We start from the raw sequence: 13,238 nt of genomic DNA, 5'->3' as shown, positions 1-13,238 counted from the left end.
TTAGTTATTTAAATGTCAAAAGCATGTTGATTCCCCCGTCTGAAACCTATCCAAACCAGCTTCTGAAGCACATATCGTTGTGAGCTGTAATTTTTGACATCAAAGGTGTAAACAGAACTAAATATGTGCAAAAGGAAGCTCTCACGGTGTGTGAACAATCTTAATGACGTCGCCAAGGTCCATGGCACAGTTTGGTGAAGAAATAAAGAATTCTGCACAGCATTTTAATGCCACTTTAAATATTTTTAACAAAATAGCTGGGAATTTTTTGAGATGACTGTAAGTCTCAACAGCAGCACACAGATAGGCCTATACACATTCCAAGTGCATGTAGCTAGCTCGCTACAGCTGACATTTCTATCAAGCGTGACCAACAATATGCTATGAAGAGCCAAGAGCGGAAACATCTGCAACTCAAACAACGTGATTGATAACTCAAAATGGTGGGATGATCAGCAAGCAAGGCATCAAGTACATTGGAGTGTAATTGCCTCGAATGATGGACTTTCTTTGATGTAAAGTGGATTTCAGACACCCAATTTATTTAAGGACCAAGTCGGAAACATTACTCTCCTGATATGTGTATTTACACAATATCACTTATGATACTTTGTTTTGACAGCGACATCAATAGTCAGCACATTCGGTATTGCAGTGGAAACATGCGTTGCACAAATACTTTGATGGTCAAAGTGACTCAATCAACATACCAAGAAAGCAGAGAGATCATAGCTATAGTACTCAGCAGAAAAAAACAAACAAAAGCAAAGCAAATTATTTTAATATCCCATGGGAGAGAAAATGACTTTCACAGGTAAGCAAACAACAGTGAGTGTATACACACTGTATTTACACACTGTATCAAGAAACAGCTAAAATTAGCAATTTCTAGAAAATCAACCTCTACAAAATCTAAATCTAATAAAACTTCTACCAGAGTAGAAGATCCTTGAGGGGTTGTGGGGCTGCTGGAGCCAATCTCTGCTGACATTGGGTGAGAGGTGGAGTACAACCTGGACAGATGACTAGCGTATCACAGGGCTGACATAAGCTGCTTTCAGACATGTACTGAACTCACAATGTCCTGGAATTATGCAGAGAAGCTGTTTGTGAGAACATAAATGTCCAAGTCAGTTGCTCTGGGCTTTCTCTCTGTAAAAACTCCAGAGAATGCCAGAGTCTGCCCATGGGAGAATAAAAATCTCTGGATGAAAAAGACGTGCCATAGACGTAAAAGACGCCAAAGAAAAGACTAGATTGACGAAACAATTGACAAACAACCAATTACGCTCACATTAATATGGTCACTTTGTAATCATAACTGCCTTTGGTCCCACCTCCAGCATGGATGATATTGTGGCAAACATCATTTTATCTCACATACTTTCCCTAGAAAAAAATCATTCACGCCCTTATTTCCTCTTGCCTTGACTACTGTAACTCCCTTTGTAGCGGCCTTACTCAGACATCAATCCACCTTCTACAGCTTGTCCAGAATGCTGCCGCTCGGCTTCTAACACAATCCCAAAAATGACCCCTGTTTTAGCATCCTTGCTCCGGCTGCCGGTTTATTTTGGAATTGATTTAAAAAGTATTTAAATTACTTTTAAGGCCAGGGATGGGCTGGCCCCTCACTATATTTCAGACCTTTTGTCTTTCTAGGATCCAGGATGCAGTCTGTTAAGGTGTTGCTAGCCAATCCAAAATCTATTCTGAAAATTCACATTGTTTGCTGTAATGCACTTTCTTGCTTGAAAAGTGCTATACAAGTAAAGTTATTATTATGATTATTATTATACATTTAGAATCTTCAATATCTGCTTTTCTTTGGACTGTGAATATATGCAAATTTGAAGTTCTTATGGAGAAATTGACAATGGACTGTTGATACTGTATGTCCAGCTAGTCAGCTGTTATGAATACAGGACAATGCTATTAGCTTAACAGCTTCCTCTGAGTGAAGACTTTCCAGTTTTGCTTCTATCCTTCTCCCTTCCTCGTGATTCCTGTTCTGAAGTGACAAGTGAAACGTCAGAAATGAAGGTTAGACGAAAAAGATGTGAAAAAATTAAAGGAGGAACACAAGGCAAGACTGGGGAAGGCATAGAGGGGAAACAGAAGTTAGGAGGTGAGGAACAAGCAAAAACAAGCCAAAAGGTATAAGCATGGGATAGATTGTTATGATTGTGGTGAGTGGAGGTGGAGGCACAGGAAGGTGGACCTGGCAGATGGAAAGTTCAGACCCTGCTTGTTTCCCCTGAAATGTCACAACTGTAAAAAGGGTTTTATAAGGGATCAATCATAGAAGAGGTGCACCTCCAGAAGTAGTCAAGGGGCTTGGGAAATGAGACCTCTGCATTGAACTGCAGAGGCAATCATCGCTGCACGGTTCAGGTCACCACACTGTGCTCACAGAGAGCGGAGGAAATGGAGAGGAGACCTGAGGAAGAAATGAGTAGGGAGTGGGGGATTGGGAAAGGTGGACATATTGCCATTAAGCTGTTTTGTGCTCATGGTATCTCCCAATTTGACTCTCCTTTAAAATGGATTGTAGGAGGATACAAATCTTATGTAGTTACATTGATTGGCTGGGAATTAAAATAATACTACACTGAAATGCTTAATGTGGTTATATTGTGGCATGCAAAATTTTTTGGAAAAAGGAGAATTCGTAGTAATGGTGCCGATGGACATGGATGGAGAAGCTACACTGTAGCAGCTTTTGAAAAATGTAATCAGTGTACATCAGATATCACAATGAGACAGCAAATGCTGTTAACTTGCTAGCCTGTGCTTTTCAGATGCAAAAAGAGATTGTTAACAGAGAAACCACTGAGAAGTTAAGAAATTACACATATAGCAAATCCATTTACCCTGCAAATTACGCTCACATTAATATGGTCACTTTGTAATCGTAACTGCCTTTGGTCCCACCTCCAGCATGGATGATATTGTGACAAACATCATTTTATCTCACATACTTTCCCTCGAAAAAAATCATTCACGCCCTTATTTTATCATTTATTATCATTTTCGAATACATATAAAACAGTTGTATACCACATTATACTGTATATTTATCCTGCATCAGTCCATGTGAGCTATTGTGGCACAGTTTTCCTTTGTGATTGAATAAGGCCTTTTATGGCCCCTGTTACACTGATTTTAGGCAGCGTATGAAATTTTATATGACATGCAAAGTGCTTCAGGTCCCCAGGTATTTATGGACAAAATATTTTAGTCTGACTTTGCAGAAGTGTGAGAAGCACTTTTATTGTGTGTGTGTGTGTGTGTGTGTGTGTGTGTGTGTTCTCTCACCTTGATTAACTAGGGGATGCTCAGAGGTAATTTATGTTGAGTAAATAAGACAACAAGGTTGTAATGCTGATTTTACATTCACCTGCAGTAGAGACGGCTGATAAAATGTAAGGAGATTGTTATTTGTTGTCTTTCTCTCTCTGCATCTTAAAATGAGAGGGTGAGGTTTTTGGAAAGCCTGTATAACTTTATTTTCTAGGCATAAAGTTTCACATTTTTAAGGTGCAATGCTTTCATTTCTTCCAAAGTCATACATTTAAATTTGTTTCGAAAAGTTGACACTACCTCCTGTTACTCACCCCAGTATATCCAGCTAATTAACAGGTACTGTGACAGTCTAGTGATAACTTAACATTCTGAGAATAGCCGTAAGCAACAATGCTAAGAAGTCTTTGAATACATCTCAACCTCTTTGACGTTAAAGTTGACAAACCGACGATTTAATAGGTTACTATCACTTTTTGATATTCTTATACAAATAATACATTAAATTACTATTTTTACTGAGGTTTGCATGCATTGATGAACCCACAAAGGATTATCACCTTGAATATTTAATAGACTTACAGCAGTGGTCACCAACCTTTTCGAGCTCAAGATCACTTTTAATACTAAGCGTAAGCCGAGATCTACCACACCGTTATCTTACAAAAAACCCACTTAGGAGGGTCATATTTATTATTATTGGCAATTTCTGTTAAAGGCTCAATGTACAAGGATAAACATACACAAAGAAAGAGAATTGTGCAACTATTGCATCTATTCAATGCATGATATTCACATTAATATCAATTCATATTTACAGTATCTGTTCAATGCATAACATTTAGCTTCTCAGTTCAACAATATGTTTTGCAGAGGAGCTGCTACTGCAGCACAATGTTTTTACATATAGGCTTTGCCATAAATATAACTATTTTCTTGTATAAAAAGGCTCACGGCTCATCATTTTAATGGTCTGTTTAAAAACAGCCACAAACAGACCTGACAAGAAACATCTTCAATTCTGCTTTTGGTGGCTTTGAGTCTGAATAAAATGTCACATCTGGTTAAACGCAAACCGCATCACAGGCTGGAGTACTTTCAGTGTTCCACGGTGAAATCAAAGCAAATGTTTAAGATAACAAGCTAATAGAAGATATCCCTCGGGGGGCAGCCGGATATGATGGAGTTACTGGTGACTGGATGAAGCTAAAAATGTTCTTTGTGTGATTTCCTATATTCATTGAGCCTCTCTTCATCAAAGCACATGAACTCAAGAATTTGATAGACTCATTCAGTGAACGCAGTGCTGACTCAGCGTGTCTGCATGAGACAATGTCTGATCTTGGTCATTTAGTGACTGATTAACTCATTGTCCCATTGACTGAACTGGTCAGACAGTGAAGATTTCTATGACAATTACCTGAAGCAGATGGAGAAGTTTGAGTATGAACTCAGGGATCATTTCTGTGAGTGTGTCAGTGGTCTTTCAGTCTATCTATATCTATGATTTAAATGCTTGGGCATATCACTTGACATTATGTCATTCTCTGTGCAGGAATAACATCACAATCTGCCCTGAGTTGCTTTGACTAGATGTAAAATTGCACAAATACAAGGACTATGCAAGGACAAGTATAAGACATAGCTTTAATGCCACCAGTACCCAGCACTTGGAAATGTGTGTTCTGCATAGTAAAATATTTGGCAGTGTTAGCTAGCAATGTTGTGGGAGCTAAGCATCTTGTTGCTGCTGCTATCAGCAAATCATCTCACAGCCTGATCACCTGTCTTCTTGTCCAAGTTGACACCCGATGCTAGCTGTGGGGTTTCCTTCTCAGCCACCATCATGCAACGGTTCATTTTGGATGCTGTATCCTAAAATGAAGCCCAAAATTCAAACTGTAGCGGATAAGGAGGTAACTTTGTATATTTGAAAGACATTCCAAAGACAACCAGAGAACTGTTGGTAGATTTCTGCAGGCACATACAGTCCCCCAACAGCCCTACTGCAGCACAATGTCCTGGTGAACATCCAGGGAAAGGACATTGAGTTATTGACCTCTAATAAGTACCTGGGCGTTCACCTGAACAACAACAACTGGACTGGATTGGACTGATCATGCCAGTGCACTGTTTAAGAAGGTTCAGAGCAGATTGTATCTGCTCAAGAGACTGAGGGGGGTGCTCCTGAATACCTTGACTCTGTGGTGGCTTCTTCTTTGGTGTGGTCTGCTGAGGGAGCATCATTTCAACTGCTGACAGGAAGAGACTGAACAGACTGATTAGGAGGGTCAGCTCGGTCCTGGGATTCCCACTTGACCCAGTAGGTGGTGGGACAGAGAAGGATCATGGCAAAGCTGCCCTCTCTGATGGACAACCAGTCCCACCCCCTGTAGGACACCATCCCAGCACTGGGCAGCTCCTTCAGCGACAGACTGCACTTTAACACTTTAACTCTTAACTGTGCAATATTCACTGTGCTATATTCATCTGTCTGTGCAATATCAACAGTCCATTCAATCCATTCACTGTACATATTCTCACACTGCATATATGACTTCCTGGCTTTACACTGTTTACATAATTACATTCATATTTTTTGTATTTCTATGTATTTATTTATTGCTAACACTTGAAGGGATAGTTCACAAAAAAAATATATATATATATCACTGATTATCTACTCACCACTATGCCAAGGGAGGGATGGGGCCAGTGTTTGAGTCCACAAAAGACTTCTGGAGTTGAAAGGGTAAACGTTGTTGCAGCAGAATTCAATAGGATTGAAGACAATGCTGAGTTTTACTTTGAGATGTAGTAAAACAACAGAACAAAACATGACATGCCTCCATACTGCTTGTGTAGTGTCATCCAATTGTATTTTTTTCTTTTGTATTAATACGTCTGGAGATTATTTTTCAGGGGAGAACCTCTTACTACATTAATTCATTAATCAAGAAAGAGTACAACCTTTTGAAATCATAGACCTTGGGGCAGCAACCTTATTTCTGCCAGTAAAAATGTATTTGGACATTCCTGACATTCAGGTATATTCAGACTGCAGCAAGATGAAGAATGAGTAACAGTGTTGTTTTGAAGGAACTTCATGCTGTTGAAATTAATAATTACTCAAATCTGGTGAGCTACATCCTCTGCTGACTCACAGGTTTTATTCACACAAGTGGCCGGTGCTACTTCCTTAATTGAACCCATTGTGGGCCACTCTCCTTTCTTTGAGTTACAATGAGTAAACTGAGAATAATCAAAGAGTCAAGGGCTCACATGTAATGTAATGGAATCAATTATATTTTGTTGCTCAGTCGTGGAAATATCAGGTGAGGGAAATAAGTAGTGCATCACAGGGAAAGCAAGTCAGGCAGTGCTTGACCTGCCCAAACTAAAAATATACATCAATTGGATGATATGTAAGAGGAAATGAGAGGCTTCTTTACAGGTTTGTCTCTGGAATGTAGTTTGACTTCCGGCCATTGCATCTTTCGTTTCTGTCATTTTTCATGTTGTGACCATTTCCCATTGACAAAGACTTGGGGCTTGTCAGAGCTGCTTGTTTTGGGCTTTTGCACACTTAGAATCAAACCTGGAATCTCTGACGTGCGATTAACTGAAGCTAGCTATGCATGTAACGCTACCATAACATGTATCTCACTCGCTTTATTATACACTTGCACTGTGTGGAAACTACTTCAGTGTTTTGTTCCTAAGGAGGAGAAGGCATGTGACATTAGGATCAGGTAATCATGGAAACTACATTGAATTATCATCTCTGTGAAAGATCTGCAGAAAGATTAGGACGTTCTCGATGGATATTGTTATCCAAATATTACACAGAGTTAAATTGTTAAAAAGAGAGAGTGGATGTGCCAGGGTGACTGGAGCAGAGAGTTAAAAGTTAGCAGTATAGCTGTGAACTAGCAATGAAGTGCGAGGAAATAAATCCTGCGACTCTGCAAGACCCAACCAAGTCCCTGTATTCTTACCACTCTCATATGCCCAGGCCAGAAATGCTTTCACTAACTGCTGTCAAATCTATCAGTGATGGTGAAATAATTTTTTTTTTGGATGTTGAACTACTTCAAAACATAGACTCCAGAGGGTTAATCCACTTTCAGTAGATGGAACAACCATTCACACTTGGCCTTGTGTGACTCTGACGGTTCCAATGACTGTCGTTACAACCTCCAGGAGCACTAACGAACCAAGTGACATGAATTAGTCTTCATAACGACCCCAAGGTTAAATACCTGTGTCACCCCACCAGTCAGTCAGAACTGAAGGAGCTTCGTGGATGAGAGGTGAAACATCTTCAGCTGTCTACCACCAAGTTAAGTCACCCTCAGTTCAACCCTTCTCGGATATAAATGTGAGCCCACTTACCCTCAGTCTTACCTTCTAATCTCAGTCCTTAAAGACATTTGACTGAAAAGGGAAATATTAATTACAAACCTTCAGTGTGCTGCCTGGCGCATTCAGAGGTGAAATGTGGCAGCTTTGAAATAAAGTAATTACAGAGGCAGCCATGTCAGCGCTTAAGAGTGAAATTAATAATCGAGGCTGTCGCTACAGAAGAAGAAAAAGAATCGGAAAAGGAGAAAATTAGAGATGAAAGACGGCCACAATGAAAAGGCCACAATGAACTGTTTCATTTGGCCCATCTTCTCATCTCCAACTTGAAAGCAGGACTCTTTTGTTCTTTTTCAACCTCCCCACCCTCTACCCCTCCACTCTTCTTTTCTGCAATCCCCTTTGCATAATTACACCAATGATATTTTAGTGATAGCCTTCAGCGTTTACTTCAGTGTACAAATCATGTGCAGGTAAGCATTCAAAGGGTATGGAACAAAATACACTGCATGTATGTATAGCTCCATACCAGTGACTTCAAATGCAAATAGATCTATTTTAACGATCTGTGCTCTTTTCCTCCAATTTAATGTCACAAAAAGATAAAGAAAATAGAAGTGGCAGAGGGAAGCAGCCTTTGAAAGAACTAGGAATTCACTCACAGCATGATTATTCTTTTCTTCCGTCTACTCCCATTCCTTGTCTTTATCTTTCAGCTCACCTTTATTTTCTCAATCTTTACTTGCTGTCTCTGCAAGCCTCTCTCTTTCAGTGTACCTTATTTTCCAAGCCATCTGGGCATTTTCTGTTCTTGCTTAATTAATAAATAACCAACCCTTCTCTCCATCACTTCTTTTTTTAACCCGCGTAGTTCTTAATGCACTTGAGCAGTAACGCTGTAACAGAACAGCCCAACCTGTTGATCAATTCAAGGAAAGCCCATGTACATTTATAATTAATAAAGATCCACTTTTACCTCTCCAGAGTCTAAAACATGCCAGTTTTATAAGTGGGAAGGAGTGTTGAAAGGATTAAAGGGAAGAAAGGCAGGAAAACTGGACGTCAGCACCATTTGGAACAAAGTTGCTTTACCCAAAGAAGAGATGGCCATACAGGGATGCTCGGGGGATTGCAGTCTTGCTCAGTCAGACTTCTTTGTTCACAACTGAACTGCCATTGGATGGATTGCTATGAAACTTAAATATCTCTGCAATAATTAGATGGACTGACACACCATATCACAGAAAATGACATTTACCAACTTTGTCCATCTGGAGGAAGTTGAGGATTCATTGGCACACTGTCTCTCTGAGTCTGTGCTATTTTCAGAAGGAGAGCAGTAAGTGAGGTATTGTGAGAAGTGATACAAAAGCTTCCGTCTCAAGGGAGGAGAGAGAAGCTGAAGAGACGAATAAAATATGCAGCTGACTATTCATCTCCCCTCTCTTTCCGTGTTCTCTCCCTCCCCGACTCTTTCCAGGCTCTGAGAAAGGCCACTTCAGATGCTTGGATAAAATGAAATTTCACTATATTAAATAATACAGGTTGTCTGCAATTCTTCCATCTCCTCTCTTTTCTTTTTTCAGGCCATTTGAAACAGCAGACCTGCTCCAGCACATCACACGTGAGTATGAATCTGATACATTACAATAAAGGCATTTGTGTTTTACACATGTCTATTTCCAGACTGAGATAACACAACAGAGATACAACCAAGAGGCAGCTTGTGAATAGGTTTACAACGCCTCCTCTAAACTTTTAACGGCAAGTTGCAAGGAAAATGTTGTTGTGTTGCACATTTCCATTGGATTTGGACCAGAGGATAACATGCTTGAGAAAAAAATGTCTTGAAACGAGAAGCAAAAATCAAGAACCTCACTCGCTGCTTATTGCAACACTTTAAATATTGACATCCCAGAAAAAGAATCTTGGGTGATGTGCCACGACGGCCAGAATCACACTATTGATACTAGGTCACAACTAACCCCCCTTTGGATGAATGGATAGTGGGTTAACGTTATTCTACAATATCAGCTGCAGGATTTGGGCCTCGGAGCGTGAGATCTCCATAACTCAGTAATAGTAGCTGATGATACAGCTCATTTCCAGACCTCTTTGCACTTTGGCATGAATAGACAGCAATTTGGAAGTCTGAAATGTCAACAGTGTTGTTTCCCAATAGTGTCATAAATGGCTTTGTCTACGACCGTGTCTTTGTCTGTGTATGTCGGTGTGTGTACACATATGATGACTGCCCGCTGTGCATCTGCTTGACTGCTCCATTTGATTGCTCCCTCCAGTAGCACTCTGGGAAATGTTAATGGAGGGCAGTTAACGTCTGACACAGTTCACCTCCATCTGTACTCAACGCAGCATCACCCCCATGGAAACATGGTTAGAAAAAAAGTAAAGCTGGAGAGAGATTTAATAAGTAGGGTTAGGCGAGGCAGAGGAAATACACCCACTGCTGTATTGATGCAGTCTGCTTAATTGCATTTCTGTTTGCCTTTACGTGCTTGTGTTAAGTGCCTGTGCACAAGCCCCATGTCTTTGTGACTGAAGGGTGCACTGGTGTGTGGAGCATTTACATGGCTGTGTGAGGTCTCGCTGATCGTGTCAGTGAATCCTCTACTACTTTCCAATTTAGTGTTCTGCGTCGAAGCAACGCCGTAGCCCACCCAACGGGGTCTACACCTTTGTAATCATTCATTGTTGTGCGCATGAACTGGGCTTAAGTTGTGATCTCACACACAAAGACACACACACACACATACACGCACACAGCTCACTGTGTTGCCACTCTGACCTGAGAATGGTGTGGACTGTTGTTCCCATCCACAGAAACATTGGGTTACACACACACACACACACACACACACACACACAGTGATTTATGGCCTCAAATGCAGTCAATAAGAACCATGGCCAAGATGAAGGACTTGGGCAACAGCTAGCAGGACAAACGGATGGACACACAAACATCCACACATGCACACACACAGACTCATGCATTAGCTAAGTGTACAGGAGTGAGCTGTGTCCCACCTTGGCTCTCTTTATTAAATTCCTCTTTAATGATGCTCTAGCCTCTGCTGCATTGTATGAGAGGGCCAGTGGATAGGTGTGTGCTTGTCATGAAACCACCACTGTTAGTACTTTAGCTTTAGTACCACAGCGTTAACACACATATGTCATACACTCACTGCTGAAACCAGCACAGCTTACCAGTGTTGCATCATACTCAACCGGAAGTTATTATTAAGATCAACAGTTATTTGGGTGCTCATATGACTTTAATGAAGTAATAGGAAAACTATGAGATGATGATCAGACAAATGACTGGAACCAAAAGTGCTAACAATATATCACTTGATGAAAAAATACACGAATAAATTCAACTTTTTTTAAACCACCTTGGTCTTAACTGAAATAGCACAACAAATACTGGAGAGCCTAAATGAAATTAATAGATATTCATAGTTTCCAGACAATGTGGGCATACTACTTATTTTCCAGTAATTTCCTAACTTTTCATACTTTTCCACAACAAGTCAGTTTTTCCCAAACCTTTGAATTTGCTTAATAATTGAACAGCATTCATATCAGCCTTTGTTTTACATTGTGTTTGGTGCTGCCTGGCAAATGTTAGCCCTGACAGTAAACATGCACTGTGTGAATATGGTTAACATTACCTACTTTAACTCTACATGATGATTGGCATTTTAGCATGTTGGCGTACTGATGATAGACTTCATAAGACTCATAGCCTAAAGGCCTATCTCCCACAAAAGGGTCTCGAGGGGTTATCCATGCCTTCATAACCTCTCAACTACAGTGATTCTGTGTATGTAGGCTGAGACCAATCCTCCATTAAATGTTTACAGTCCAAAAAGCTGCTGCTCGCCTCCTGACCGAAAACAGAGACAATATCACACCAGTGTTGCACTCCCTCCACCGGCTTCCTGTTTGTCACAGGATCGATTTTAAAATTTCACTGTTAACTTTTAAATCTCTTAACAGACTGGCACCGCCTTACTTAGCCGAACTTTTCCATATACACACTCCAGTGAGGGAGCTGAGGTCAGCCACTGAGCTCCTGGACCGACCTAAAGCAAGACTCATAACCAAAGGTGATCGTGCCTTCGCAGTAGCCGCTCCAAACTTTTAGAACAACTTAACACTCCACATTAGATCTGCCCCTCTCTTTCACACTTCAAATCACTTCTAAAAAATCTGTTCTCCTTGGCTTTCTCCTCAAGTTGAGTAAGTTTTTATCCCAGCTGACTATTTTATTTTATTGTATATCTTATATTTAGTTTTATTGTAATTTTTAATTATTCTACTTTCTATTTTTTACTCTGATGTATTGCATGTTATGGTCCTCTTGGTGTACCTTTTACTTGTGAAGCACTTCAGTCAACCAAGTTGTTTTAACTGTGCTATATTAATACAATTTACATTTACATTGACTTAGCATTTGGCTCAAAGTGCCGCTGTGCTAAATACACTCTCACAGGTTGCTAGGTAGGCTGTAGAGTCTTGGTTTTCAATACAAGCCTCAGAGTGACCCATCAACATTACTCTTCTATTCATGTGAAAACATAATCTTTCCTTTTGCCTTATTTGTGGCTTGTTGAAAACCTGTGGATAAATGGATATGCCATTTGGCCAAAAAGAAATTTGAGCAAAAGAAAACAACAAAAATACACAACTAAAAGTTTTTTTTTTTTTTTTTGTCTCTGCATCACTGACATTCTAGATGACTAGAATCCTCTGAGTAAGGAGCCTGACATTTCCAACATACTTTCTAAATGGCCAACCATTCATAAAGGAGTGGGCCACTTGAAAAATTTGCTGAGCTTTGTGGTAGGTGGACCAAGAGCTGAAATGACAAATCATTCTTTTAATTTTTTTTACAGCATGTAAACCCATTCTAGTAGACACTGGATACAATTTATGAATCTGGAAATGGCCACCGTTTGTTTTTTTTATAAATGGTGGACTGAGACTTGTTTTATGTCTCCTTCTTTCCATTCATGTTCTTTCCCAAATTGCCCTTTTTCTTTTCCCTCTATTTACTCTCCTGTCTCGTATCCTCATCTCCTCCTAACCTTTGTTTGCCTAATAACCAAGGCAGTATGTCCTACCTTGGAAATAAAATCAACTCTTTTTCAGAGCAACACAAGCTGTGCTTTCACATAAAACAACAGTCAATTAGGCTTAAGACGCTGAGCCTCTTCCTGGGCAATAAAACAAGGATAACAAAGAGAACACTGAAAACAAGAAGACAGTTTCACTCCTCATCTGCTGTCATTGGTGTTGTTTGATGACCTTGAGGAGAACTTTTTAATATATATATGTATATACAGTATAAATATATAATTTATACTATTAGTTATTTATTTTATTTATATTTTCATTGCAGTGTTTGCTTGTGCAAATTTTCTGAAGGTCCTGTATTTCACTGCCAAGTTAATTGCAAGTAGGCGTTAAGACTTATAACAGGTTGATATTGGCCTCTAAACCCACTTACCTATGGCACTGGAGGGAACCCACGAAGGGTGTTACAAGAT

General features: G+C 39.9%; 1 protein-coding gene across 1 annotated transcript in view; it reads left to right on the top strand.

Annotated features, from left to right (window-relative positions):
* Window positions 1-13,238, top strand: part of LOC109625321 (inactive N-acetylated-alpha-linked acidic dipeptidase-like protein 2) — a 428,309-nt gene that overhangs the window by 44,942 nt on the left and 370,129 nt on the right. The window contains exon 2 of the mRNA XM_020080522.2: window positions 9,252-9,289. The gene's annotated coding sequence lies outside the window, so the exon portion shown is untranslated. The remainder of the gene's footprint in view (window positions 1-9,251; window positions 9,290-13,238) is intronic.

The sequence above is a fragment of the Paralichthys olivaceus genome, chromosome 3 (genome assembly GCF_024713975.1).
Source record: "Paralichthys olivaceus isolate ysfri-2021 chromosome 3, ASM2471397v2, whole genome shotgun sequence".
Taxonomy (NCBI): Eukaryota; Metazoa; Chordata; class Actinopteri; order Pleuronectiformes; family Paralichthyidae; genus Paralichthys; species Paralichthys olivaceus.
Note: the sequence above shows the minus strand (reverse complement) of the source record. Positions and strands in the feature narration are given on the sequence as shown.